The sequence below is a fragment of the Oryctolagus cuniculus genome, chromosome 11 (genome assembly GCF_051225735.1).
Source record: "Oryctolagus cuniculus isolate XC-2025 breed Fujian yellow rabbit chromosome 11, ASM5122573v1, whole genome shotgun sequence".
NCBI classification, from domain to species: Eukaryota; Metazoa; Chordata; class Mammalia; order Lagomorpha; family Leporidae; genus Oryctolagus; species Oryctolagus cuniculus.
Genome location: NC_142877.1, coordinates 116,808,371 through 116,821,305, shown reverse-complemented (window position 1 = coordinate 116,821,305; position 12,935 = coordinate 116,808,371). Strand labels below are relative to the sequence as shown.

At 44.3% G+C, this 12,935-nt stretch overlaps 1 protein-coding gene across 3 annotated transcripts in view; it reads left to right on the top strand.

Moving 5' to 3' along the window:
- MRTFA (myocardin related transcription factor A) overlaps nt 1-12,935 on the top strand; it is a 208,238-nt gene that overhangs the window by 55,659 nt on the left and 139,644 nt on the right. The window contains exon 2 of one of the 3 annotated variants that reach the window (XM_089308962.1): nt 108-169. The exons of the other annotated variants lie outside the window; for them this stretch is intronic. The gene's annotated coding sequence lies outside the window, so the exon portion shown is untranslated. The remainder of the gene's footprint in view (nt 1-107; nt 170-12,935) is intronic. 3 annotated transcript variants of the gene reach the window in all.

The following is a 12,935-nucleotide window of genomic DNA, read 5'->3' as shown; positions in this document are numbered from 1 at the left end:
GGTGAGTAGAAAGGATAGAAAGGAGCGAAACAGCCTCTTGTCTTTGAAGCCACATGGCCTTTGGAACTGGAAGCACATGAACTTTTGTTTTTCTGTTTGTGTTTTAGTGATTGAAGGGTATGGTTGGCATGGAATTGAATTTCATCTCTCTGTGGGAATTGTAAGCAAGGTAGGTGCCAGGTTTATTTACTCTTCTCTGTCTTCTTTCCTAATGTGTTTGTTAATATTTTCAGTTATACTGACCTAAAATAGGTCAGATTTGATTATTGTTTAAGGAAAACATTGTTTGTAGCTTCACTCATCATGGCCCCCGTGATGGTCTGTCACCATGCTTTATCTAAAGTTGTGGACTATATCTGGTCTCTTGCTAGAATGTGTTGAATGCTAAGGATAAACATAATCAACTTATAATTTCGGTAATCATAGAATTGCGAATATATCCCAGGCTCTGTGGTCTGATCCTGGAGGGCAGAAGTTCTTGTGTTGGATGGAGCCTTGTGTGGGTTGGTGAGCAGTAGTGGCTCTGAAGTTCAGTGGCTGTGTGTGGACTGGACTGAGTGCAGCAAAGAGCCTGTCTTGACACTGGCCAGGCAGCCACTGGCTGCAGTGACTTTGTCCCTGATGTCAGTGCTGTCCTCTCTTAACCACTGGAGTTTGATTTGACACAGTGTGCTTATGTCTGGGGCCTGAGCAAAACTACATCAGATGTGACTTTTGCTCGTATCTGTCTTGTTTGTATATGTCAGGTGCCCACAAAAAGAGCTATAGAAGGCAGCTTCATGTAGCTCTGCAAACCTATTTCTGCCAGAACATTTCCTGTCAAAGTAAGGACTAGGGCTAGTTCACCTAGTTCCAGTTTTTTGTCATCGAATAAGTTGTGAAACCCATTGCTCATTGGTACAGGAGACGTGGATCTCTCCGAGAGTGAACTTGATAGCCAAACCAACAGTTCTCAGAGTTCTCCAACCAGGAAATTTCTGAACTTGTGAGTTCACGAGTTGAGTTGATGTCAGTGTTTGGACTCTGGCTGCACCCATACCTAGAACAGCACAGGTTCTGGAAAACTGGTTTCTTTCAGAAGCCAAGAACAGGAACCTATCACACAGTGCTGCGAGGAATGGTTGAGCCACATTCTGCAGCAGGAGGAGCCGTGGCCCTGGGGTTGACGCTGCTGCCTTGGGAGGGAAGGGTAGGGGAAGGTGAATCTCTGCCACTTCATCGTCACGTGTGGCTGAGTTCTCAGTGGTCAGTCAGGACAGGCTCTTCCATCTGCTTGTACATTGGGGGTTAACAGACAGGAACTACTTCATGGAAGCATCCTGGAAGGAGAAGAGAGGAACTAACATGTACTGAACACTTACAGAGGGTTCCGCGTGGTACTGTGAATTCCATGGACTTTTTCTGAAATGTATCAAGTTCATAGATACAGGTTTTCAAGTCTAGGTGGGTAATATTTTGAGTGCCACTGTCTTGAACTGTTGTGGCCTTTATGATCGCCATATATAGGAAATAAAATAGTTGTATGTTGATTGATGTTACATTGTTTGTGTTTTTAGAACATTTTATGGAGAAGGAAAGAATATACTGCATGAGTTAGTGGAGTTTTTTGTTTTTATTTTCTGGGCTTGCTACTGATTTAGCCAAAGGCAGGGAGGAGACTAGAGGGTTTGAAATTAGAGACACCTGTGCTGTTCTGGGAAGTTGAGACTCCTGACCTAGGGTTTGCTGAAGTTGACGCAGGGGAGGTCAGAGTAGGTTAATATTTTCAGAGCCCAAAGCAGATGTGTATTGGGGTTGCTTATAGGTGGAGTTTTGCCTGATCTTTGTATCTGCAGACAGCATGAATAAGATACAGAACTGTTCTTTGGGGAAACTGCTGTGAAAGTCCCGGATCCCATGCAAATTAATTTCCAAAAATACCAAAAAAAATTCCCCATTTGACTGTTTTGATTGGCTGAGGGAATTGTCTGTTGTTATCCTGCCTGTAAAGAAATGGCCACACATTCTTTTAAAACAATTATAAATTTGATTTTCTCCTGTTCAGTTTTTTTGTTTTGAAATTCTCATTGGAGGTGTCATTTCTGTGTCTCAGTCACTTGCTGTAATTGTGGGATCAGAATTAATTGTTCATTTCTCTTAGGTAATACAAAATTAAGTTGATGTGTTCTTTCTTCTTATTCCATAGCTAGGGATCCTCAGTCTGTTGTCTTTCTACTGCTAAAATAGTGCGCTTTCATTGTGGTCTGAGAGTAACCCAGGGACAATACTGTCCTTTCAAGAATCGAAATGGATGTGTTAATATGTCTTTTCTTTGCTTTCTTATTTTAACTATTTTCTCAATTTTTATTTATCTGGAAGGCAATAACAGAGAGGGAGGTGGGGAGAAGGAGAGGTATTTCCCATCCACTGGTTCACTCCCCAAATGTATGCAAGAGCTGGCACTCAGCCAAGCTGAGGCTGGTGGCCAGAAACTCATTCCAGGTCTCCCTTGTTGGTCGCAGGGACCCAAGTACTTGAACCATCACCAGCTGCCTCCCAGGGTGCATATTAGGAGGGAGCTAGACTCACGAGTGGAGCCAGGACTCCAACCCAGATACTCTTTTTTTTTTTTTTTAAGATTTATTTATTTATTATTTGAAAGTCAGAGTTACACAGGAGAGGCAGAGAGAGAGAGAGAGAATCTCTTCCATTCGCTGGTTAACTCCCCAATTGGCCACACGGCTGGAGCTGTGCTGATCCAAAGCCAGGAGCATCCTCCAGGTCTCCCACATAGGTGCAGGGGCCCAAGGACTTGGGCCATCTTCTACTGCTTTCCCAGGCCATGGCAGAGAGCTGGATCAGAAGTGGAGCAGCCGGGTCTCGAACCGGCACTCATATGGGATGTTGGCACTGTAGGCGGCGGCTTTATCCCCTATGCCACAGTGCCGCCCCCCTGATGCTCTTTTTTTTTTCTTAAAGATTTATGTGTTTATTCGAAAGTCAGAGTTACACAGAGAGGAGAGGCAGAGAGAGAGAGAGAGAGAGGTCGTAGAGAGAGAGAGAGAGGTCTTCCATCTGTTGGTTCACTCCCCAATTGGCCACACGGCTGGAGCTTTGCCGATCCGAAGCCAGGAGTTTTCCCTGGTCCCCCACACAAGTGCAGGGGCCCAAGCACTTGGGCCATCTTCTACAGCACTCCCAGGCCACAGCAGAGAGCTGGATTGGAAGTAGAGCAGCCAGGATTCAACCAGCGCCCATACGGGATGCCAGTGCTGCAGGCAGAGGCTCAGCCCACTATGCCACAGTGCCGGCCCCCATTCAGTAATTTTAATCAAGTCTTTGGAGTTGTGCAGTCTTTACCTTACTCCATTTCTATCACCTCCAAAAGATCCTGTGTTCATACCTCATTTTAACTTGCTTTAAAGTCATCCACAAATCTTTTCTATAAACTTTTCTACCACTCTGCCTGATCTGTGTCTTCTTCCTCTCTTATTTATTCATTAGTTTCTTACTGCGGGATGGACATACCACTCTTTTGTCATTTTTATCCTTTTTTTTTTTTAAATAAAGGAGTTATATATTTATTTGAAAGGAAGAGAGAAAGAGAGAGGGGGAAAGACAGAAAAAGAGATCTTCCATCCGCTGGTTCATCTCTACATGGCCACAGTAGCCAAGTCATAGCCGGGAACTCCATGAGACCGGCAACCAGGAGCCAGGAACTCCCACAAGGGTGGCAAGTGCCGGAGGGTCTGGGCCATCCTCCGCTGCCTCCGAGGTGCTTTATCAGGAAGCTGGAGCCGAGTGGAGTAGCCAGGACGTCAGCCAGCACTCGAGTATAGGATGCCACGTGGCGAGCAGGGGCTCACGTGCAGCAGCACGATGCCGAGCCCATTTCTGACCTCACCACTGTCTGCAGAGTGGGGCTGCTCTTGGAAAGAGAGGGTTTGGCTCTTAGTGAAACTGATTTGCTTTTCTTGGAAGACTTGATTCCATAATTCTGCATTTTATGCAGCAGGTAAGATGCTGCTTGGGACACACATCCCTGCTCCGGAGTGTCGGGGTTCAGGCCTAGCTCTGCTTCTGATTCCACGCACCCTGGGAGGCACACAGGTGATGGCTCAAGGAAGTTGGGTCTCTACCATCCACCTGGGAGATGCAGATTGAGTGCCTGGCTTTGGCCTGACCCAGCTCTGGCCATTAGTGGGCATTTGGGAGGTAAAACAAACTTTATTTTATTCCAAAATGAATAAAATAAATAAATTTAAAAAGACTTCTTCTGGGGCTAGCATTGTGGCATAGTGGGTAAAGCTGCCGCCTGCAGTGCTGGCATCCCATATGGGTGCTGATTTGAGTCCCGGCTGCTCCACATCCGATTCAGCTCTCTGGTATGGCCTGGGAAAGCAGTAGAAGATGGCCCAAGTCCTTGGGCCCGTGCACCCACGTTGGAGACCCAGAAGAAACTCCTGGCTCCTTGCCAGGATCAGCACAGCTCCAGCTGTTGCGGTCAATTTGGGAGTGAACCAGCGGATGAAAGACCTCTCCCTCTGCCTCTCCTTCTCTCTCTGTTTAACTCTGACTTTTGAACAAATAGATAAATCTTACAAAAAAATAAAGACCTCTTCTTATTCATACTTTTCTGTTGACTTCATTTGATCGATCGAGCTATCTATATATTGTTTATTTGAAAGGCAGAGTGACAGAGAAAGAAAGAAATAGATATTTCATCTGCTGGTTTTTCCTTTTTTTTTTTTTTTCCAATGGTTAATCCACTCCCCAAATGGCCACAATGGTTGGAGCTGGGCTGATCCAAAGCCAGAGCCCAGAGCCCCTCATGGGTCTCCCACACAGGTGCAGGGGCCCAAGGAATTGCACCATCTTCGACTCTTTCCCAGGCCGTAGCAGACAACTGGACGGGAAGAGGAGCGGCTGGGGCATGAACCAGCACCCATATGGGATGCGGGCGCTGTAGGTGTAGGCTTAGCCTATAACACCACAGTGCCGGCCCTCTTCCTTTGTTCTTTTTTTTTTTTTTTTTTTTTTTTTTTTTAACAGGCAGAGTGGACAGAGAGAGAGAGAGAGACAGAAAGGTCTTCCTTTGCCGTTGGTTCACCCTCCAATGGCCGCCGTGGCCGGCGCACTGCGCTGATCCGATGGCAGGAGCCAGGTGCTTCTCCTGGTCTCCCATGGGTGCAGGGCCCAAGCACTTGGGCCATCCTCCACTGCACTCCCAGGCCACAGCTTCCTTTGTTCTTAAAGGAAATAATTTATCTGTTTTTTGTTTTTTGTTTATTTGTTTGCTGATTTTTATGCATGCAGACTAGGTGTTTTGCTGATTTCGGTAATTCGTTTTTTGTGTAAGTCAGTGTTCAGAAGCTTAGTATGTGAGGTAAATGAAGGTTCTAGGACATTTACCTAAAGACCCATGATGCAAGTTTGTGCCATGAACGGTGATGTTAGATCTCATCATTTGGTAGAGTTCCTGGTTGTCATATTTACCCATTGTAAAGTTGTCTTTCCCCTGTTTAAATACGTAATCTATAGGATGATGCTAGTTATTTTCTTTAGATATCTCTTGTGCACAAGTACCATCTAGTTGTCACAATAGAAATACCACTTCTTATAGCAACAAGTTGAACTGGCTAATGCTGTTTTGTTTTCCCTGAAAAGAAACTGTTTATTTAATGAGTTCAAATTTCTTAAGTACAACTTTAGGAATATAGTGATTCTTTCCATCATACCCGTTCTCCAACCCCCCCCCCCCCCATAGGAGTATAGTGATTCTTTCATACCCGTTCTGCAACCCCCCACTCCCATCCCACCTCCTCCTCCCTCTCCCATTCCCAGCCCCATTCTCCATTAAGAAAACAAACAAACAAACAACCCTGATCCTGGACAAGGGCTGTCCGGTCACTGCTTCTCAGCGTCAGCTTCACTCCTACGGGTTTCCTTTGGTGCTCTGGCTAACGCTCTGGCTAACTGACTGTTACATGGAAGGTGCTCTATAAGAAGACAGAGTTCAGAGTTCATTTAATTTGAGCTTCTTGGTAATGTGAGCTTTTAAGTGCAGAGTTTAAATACAGTTGCTAAGAGCTGTGGGATACAAATCTGGTTTTTCTTCAGTCATAAGGAATTTTTGCTGATAGCCTTTTCATTTATACCTCAATGGAGCACACTACCATTTCTCGTAGTCTTCAGACAAGTTCTCCCCTGCTTTCCCTTCCTCCGGTCTCATCTCGGTGTCTTGGAACATCTCCCATCGAGGGCTTGGAGTCCCCAGTTCAGCAGTCAGCCAGCCTCTCCATGTCTCCACATTCTCTGTGTGGTAGAAGTGTGTTGCCTCATATGCACGCTGTGAGCAGTGGGTAGACATCAGCCCTGTTTCTGGTCACGTGCTTAGGAAGCTATGTCTTCTCAGCCTGGTAAAAATTGTCATACAATAATCAGTGACTTTTATCTCGAATCTGTGCACTATACTCTGGGTGCTTACATAAACATATAAATGTACCTGTGATCTTTGCCCAAGGAAATAATCTTAGATGTTTACTTTGTAAATTTCCTCTATTCCATTCTTTCTTTTTGAAACTTGAAGGAGATGTAGATTCTGTTTTAATTTAGGATACTTGTAGAGTCCGTTTCTTAACCACTTTTTTCCTTAAATGTCTACATTTGCTGCATAGCACTTTGAAAATAATACTTAGGGACTTGTCTAGTGCTTCAAAACAGGTGGTGAATACTTTTCTGCCACAGCGTGTATGATCTAACATGCACTTTGGTAGCTGCCTTCTTCACTTCCCTGAACTGCAGGCCACAAGTCATTCTGTGGCCATCAGTTGGTCTAAGCAGAGTATCAGCTAAACTTTTCAGTGGTTCTCAAAGGAAAAGATACCATATTCCCAGAGGGTATTTAGAAAAGGATAGGGGGATTTTTGGTTGATGACTGTGGACAGGAGACATACTGCTGGTATTTGGTGGTCAGGGACCTGGGATAATAGTACAAAATCAGTAGTGAAAAATTTAGCTAAAGACTTGGTGAGCTGGTAGATGTTTTATCTTAGTTATTAAAAGAAATTATTGGGACTGGTGCTGTGGCACAGCAGGTTAAGCCAGAGCCTGCAGCACCGTCATCCCATATGGGCACAGATTCAAGTCCCAGCTGCTCTACTTTCTATCCAATTCCTTACTAATTCTCCTGGGAAAGCAGTGGAAGGTGGCCCAAGTCCTTGGGCCCCTGCACCCATCTGGCACATCCGGAAGAAGCTCCTGGCTTCTCGCTTCTGCCTGGCCCAACCTCATCACTGTGGCTATTGGGGAGTGAACCAGCAGATAGATCTCTGTCTCTGTCTCTGCTTCTCTCTGTGTATAACTCTGACTTTGAAATCAACAAATAAATCTTTAAAAATAAAAAAGAAATTGATTGCTTAAGACAGGAAGGTTTTTTTGAAAGAAACTGTCAGATCTCTTGTGAATTCTGAAAGGAGAATTAGGACAGCAAGGTATTTTCCTGAAGATATGCCATTATGAATGTTTTTTGGTGATGTCTTGGGATGCCCGCATCCCTTATCAGAGAGCCTGCTTTTAATCCAGCTTCCTGCTAAATGCACACTCTGGGAAGCAGAGTGGTTTTATGGTTAAAGCAGATTGGAGTTTGATTTATTTAGTGATCTGTATAACTTCATGGTTGATAGAAATAACCTTGATTTGTGCCTAGCATTCCAGTGATGTTTAAGTATGTTTGTACTTTTTATTTTTAAAATAGCAAATGATGTATTTGTTTGGCAGATCAATAAGATTTTATTAGGCATATAATTAAATTTGTAGCTTGTTTTACTTGAGCCTAGTATAGGACTTTGGCAAAGATTTTAGGGAAGATAAATATTCACAACTTCCATTTACCCTGTCATCTATAAGGCAGTGTTTCTCAGATATTTTTGGCTGTGACTCATGGTTTAAGACATATTTTGCATTAGGACCCAGTATGCTATAAGTATGAGTATAATAGATATCTGGAACAAAAGTTTCATGAGATAATACCCTTATAGGTGGCATAATTTGTTTCTGTTTTAGTCCATTTAATTTAAATTACAAAATGTTGACCATGGCCAACTAAATTGATTATGAGACCAGTACATTCTGAATTGGTGGTGGGGGGAGGGAAGGAGGGAGGGAGACAGAGAGAGAAAGAGAAAGCTTCTATCTGTTGGTTCATTCTCCAAATGGCTGCAGTAGCTGGTGCTGGGGCAGGCCAAAGTCAGGAGCCTAGAATTCCATCCAGGTCTCCCACATGGGTGGCTTTAAGTACACCAACCATCTACCACTGTTTTCCAGGGCCATTAGCAGGGAGCTCGATTGGAAATGGAGAAGTTGGGACTTGAACTTGCATTCATGTGGGATGTCAGTGGTGCACAGGACTTAACCTGCTATGCCACAGTGCTGGCCCACTGCTTAAGGATTCTGACCAAGCTTTAAAATATAGCCAAGTCTGTTCTGTCTGCCGAGTGGCGCTGGTGACTGAGCTGACGCCATCCCTCTGTCAGACTTCTCCATAGCTCCTCACTGTGCCCCCTGCTTCCTTCATGCCCTGCATCCACCCAGCTCTGTTCCTTGAGCTCATTGATGCTTTTAAAATGTTATTTTGGTCATATCATTCCCACTATCTGCTCTCTTCTTTTTTTTTTTATTGTGATAAAATACACATAAAATTTACCACCTAAATCACTTTATTTGAAAAACAATTTTTAAAAAGATTTATTTATTTGTTTGAAAGTCATAGTTACACAGAGAGAGGAGAGAGGGAGGGAGGGAGAGAGAGAGAGAAAGAGAAAGTCTTCTATCTGCTGGTTCATTCCCCAATTGGCTATAACAGCTGGAGCTGCGCCGATCCGAAGCCAGGAGCCAGGAGCTTCTTCTGGGCCTCCTATGTGGTGTAGGGGCCAGTCACTTGGGCCATCTTCCACTGCTTTCCCAGGCCTAGCAGGGAGCTGGATCAGAAGTGGAGCAGCCGGGACTCTAACCAGCGCCCATGTGGGGTGATATTGCACTGCAGGCAGAGGCTTAACCCACAGCATCAGCCTCCTAAATCACCTTAAAAATTATTTATCTGAGAGACAGAGGAAGAAAGTGAGAGAGCCAGTGCTTCTGTCTAGTAGTTTGTTTCCCAGATGTCTGCAACAGCCAGGGCTGGGCCTGTGAAGCTGGCAGCTGGGATCTCAGTCCAGGCCTCTAGTGTGGGTGGCAGGGACCCAGTTCCTTGACCTATCACTGCTGCCTCACAGGGAAGCTGGAACTGGGAGCTACGCGGGGACTCGAACCCAGGCCCTCTCCTGTGGGATGCGGGTGTCCTCAGTGGTGTCTTAACTGCTGCATCAGGTGTGTGCCCCATCTTAGTCACTTCAGTGGTGCTAAAATGCATTCCTAAAGTTGTACAGCCATTACCTCCTTTCATCCCCATAACCCTTCTCATCTTGTAAAACTACTCTCTACCCATTAAATAATATCTCCTGTTCCTCCCTCCCCAGCCCCTGGCAACCAGCATTCTGCCTTCTTTCTCTTTGATACTGAGATACTCTGAGTTCTCATAAGTGGAATAATACTGTACTCCTATTTACTACTCTTGGCTATAAATCTAACCTATGTGATAAAAAAGCTAATGTTTTAATAAAACTTTAGAGTGGGACCATTGACTTCAGATGTCACGAAGTTAAACCACAGAGTCCTCTTGCTGAGCAACAAATGGTTCCCAACTTGGTGAGCTTTGGTTTCCCGTCTGAAATCACTGGATAATTAGAAAGCCTTTAATCCCTCAAACTCAGACATTGTGTCATCTTTTTGACAAGGTTTTGAGTCAGTGGAAGAGGGTCTATGTCTCTTCTTCCATCCTGATTGTCTCCCCTCTGAGTGCTCAGAGGAGGAAGGTAACCTGTCACACTCAGTGGCTGTGATGGAATAATTCTGGAATTGTGAGTTTTTTTTTAAAGATTTATTTTATTTATTTGAAAGTCATAGTTACACAGAGAGAGAAGGAGAGGCAGAGAGAGAGAGAGGTCTTCCATCGCTGGTTCATTCCCCAATTGACTGCAAGACACAGAGCTGCACCAATCCGAAGCCAGGCGCCAGGAGCCTCTTCTGGGTCTCCCATGAGGGTGCAGGGGCCCAAGGACTTGGGCCATCTTCCACTGCATTCCCAGGCCTAGCAGAAAGCTAGATCAGAAGTAGAGTAGCCAAGACTTGAACTGGTGCCCATATGGGATGCTGGTACTGCAGGCGGCGGCTTTACCCACTACGCCACAGTGCCGGCCCCAGAATTGTGGTTAAAAATAATCTGTACATAGAAGGTGCTATGCAGATGACAAATATCACATATATTACTGTGGAGGTAAAAATAGGTAAGCACTGTCTTCCTGTGCACCCTCTGAACTGCTCTGTGGTTACAGTTTTGCAGGATCCACCCGTGCACAGCATCATTTAGGCTCTGCTTTGTCTGCTTCCCTTGAGTCGCAAGGTGGATTCCTTCCAGCATTCTCTTTTATTACATTCTGTGCCTGAGTGTGCTTAATTCAGCCAGAGGGGAAGCTGGGGAATTCATTGCTTGGAGGGTTGGAAATTATCCTCTCATCGCAAGGTAGTTTTGTACCAGAAAAGATAAAGTTACCAAAATTATGACTGCCTATTTGTGAGCTGGCCCCTGGTGTCACGTAGGGAGCTGTGGCTTCATTATCGCACGTTTTGTTTTTCACTAAACATAGTAGTAGCTTTTCCTCTGAGACGCTAGCGTGCTCTCCTGTGACTACATCGGCCTTTCCCCGGGAGGGGCAGCTCTGTTGTTAGATGGTAGTGGTGATGGTGGCAGAAGTTTGTGCAATATACTAGATGAATATACTAAAGTCCTATGAAAACAGGCAAGACTAGGCTCTTGGTTTTTAATCAAGGACGAGTGCTAGAAATAGAGCATTTTGGTGGCACTCAGTCCTGTCAGCTTCTTCCTAGCCCCGTTTGTTTTAGATTTTTAAAAGACCTCATTTGTTAGAAACAAATAGAACCTATCTATGAAGGCCTTGAAATCCGTCAGCCGGTTCGGTGCATTGAGGCTCTTCCGGTAGCAGTGCCTGAAGAGGCTGTGTTCTCAGGAGTACCATGTGTGGTCATGGCCAGATGACCACCCACCCTTTCTCTAATAGAGAGTGCAGTCATGTGCGTACTCTGTCTCTGTAACATGATAACATGAGTTCTGTTTAAGTATAACTGTAATCTCAAAGGGGCTGATGGTATTCATATATTGTTATGAAATCATGCCTTTCCCAAGGAGTCAAAAGTTAGACTGCTCGAGCTGGCGCCGCAGCTCACTAGGCTAATCCTCCACCTTGCGGCGCCGGCACACTGGGTTCTAGTCCTGGTCGGGGCGCCGGATTCTGTCCCGGTTGCCCCGCTTCCAGGTCAGCTCTCTGCTGTGGCCAGGGAGTGCAGTGGAGGATGGCCCAAGTGCTTGGGCCCTGCACCCCATGGGAGACCAGGAGAAGTACCTGGCTCCTGCCATCGGATCAGCGCGGTGCGCTGGCCACAGTGCGCCGGCCGCGGCGGCTATTGGAGGGTGAACCAACAGCAAAGGAAGACCTTTTCTCTCTGTCTCTCTCTCTCACTGTCCACTCTGCCTGTCAAAAAAAAAAAAAAAAAAAAAAAAAAAAAGTTAGACTGCTTTCCATCTTAGAAAAGGGTGTGTGTGTGTGTGTGTTAGAGTTGAGAGTTTCCTTCTGTGACTAAATTCTGTTACCTAGACAGGTGATTTTAGACACATCAGAAATTTGTAATGCTAAACTATGTTTAGCTATGTGGTAAAACATAGAGTCACATGTGACTCAGCAATTCCACTCCTAGTTGTGTACCCAAGAGAACTGAGACCCTAAGTCAACACAAAACTTGTATGCAGATGTTCACAGCACCGTTCTTTATAATAAACAAAAAAGGGAAACAGCCCAAATGTCTATCAGCTGATGAATGGGTAAATAAAATATATTTATTTTATAATTAAATACTGTTTGGCAATGAAGAGGAATAATACATGGATGTGATTCAGCACGGATGAACCTTGAAGACATTGTTAGGTGGAAGGGGTTTGTCGTGAAAGACCAATGTTGTGTGGTTCTGTTTGTGTGCAATGTCAAAGATAGGCAAGTCCATGGAGACGGAAAGTAGCTTAGTTGTTGCTGGCAGCTAGAAGAGAGGTTGAGTGGGTAGTGACGACTAACAGACACGGGGTTTCTTTTTAGGGTGAAGAAAATGCTCTGTTGTTAGATGGTAGTGGTGATGGTTGCAGAAGTTTGTGCAATATGCTAAGATGAATATACTAAAAACCACTGAATTATATACTTAGGGTAAATTTTATGGTATGTGAATTACATCCCAGTAAAGCTATTAATTAAAAAGTAGGACCAAATTATCTATGTGGGTGAGATAGCTACCCTTTTAGTGCATAGAGCTATATGAAATTTTGGCACATGGGATGCCTTGATCAGACATACCCTGAATCATCATTTTCCTAAAGATTTATGCCAACTTGAAAATTTATGATTGTAAAGAAATATTTTCTGTTTTATTGAAAGATTGAACGGTAGACTTAAAATTTTATAGCATCTGCCTCTGTATGGATGAACACAAGAAAGGAATAAGTTGTGTTTTTTATATATGTAATGATCTGGAACTAGGAATATCACAGGAAAGAAAGTACCTGTGTGTCATAAACAATAAAGTTGGCTCATTCTCAGATGAGATACTATATTACACACTTAAATTTTGCAAATACTATAAAGCTTAATACTACTAGTTGTTAACAAGCTTGTGGAAAAAGATAGACCTTATTACACTGTTGGCGTGTGTCAAAATTAGAGCCCTATGGAAAATTTGGCAGGATTTAAAAAAACATTTATTTATTTGAAAGAGTAAGAGAGGGCGAGAGAGAGAGAGTG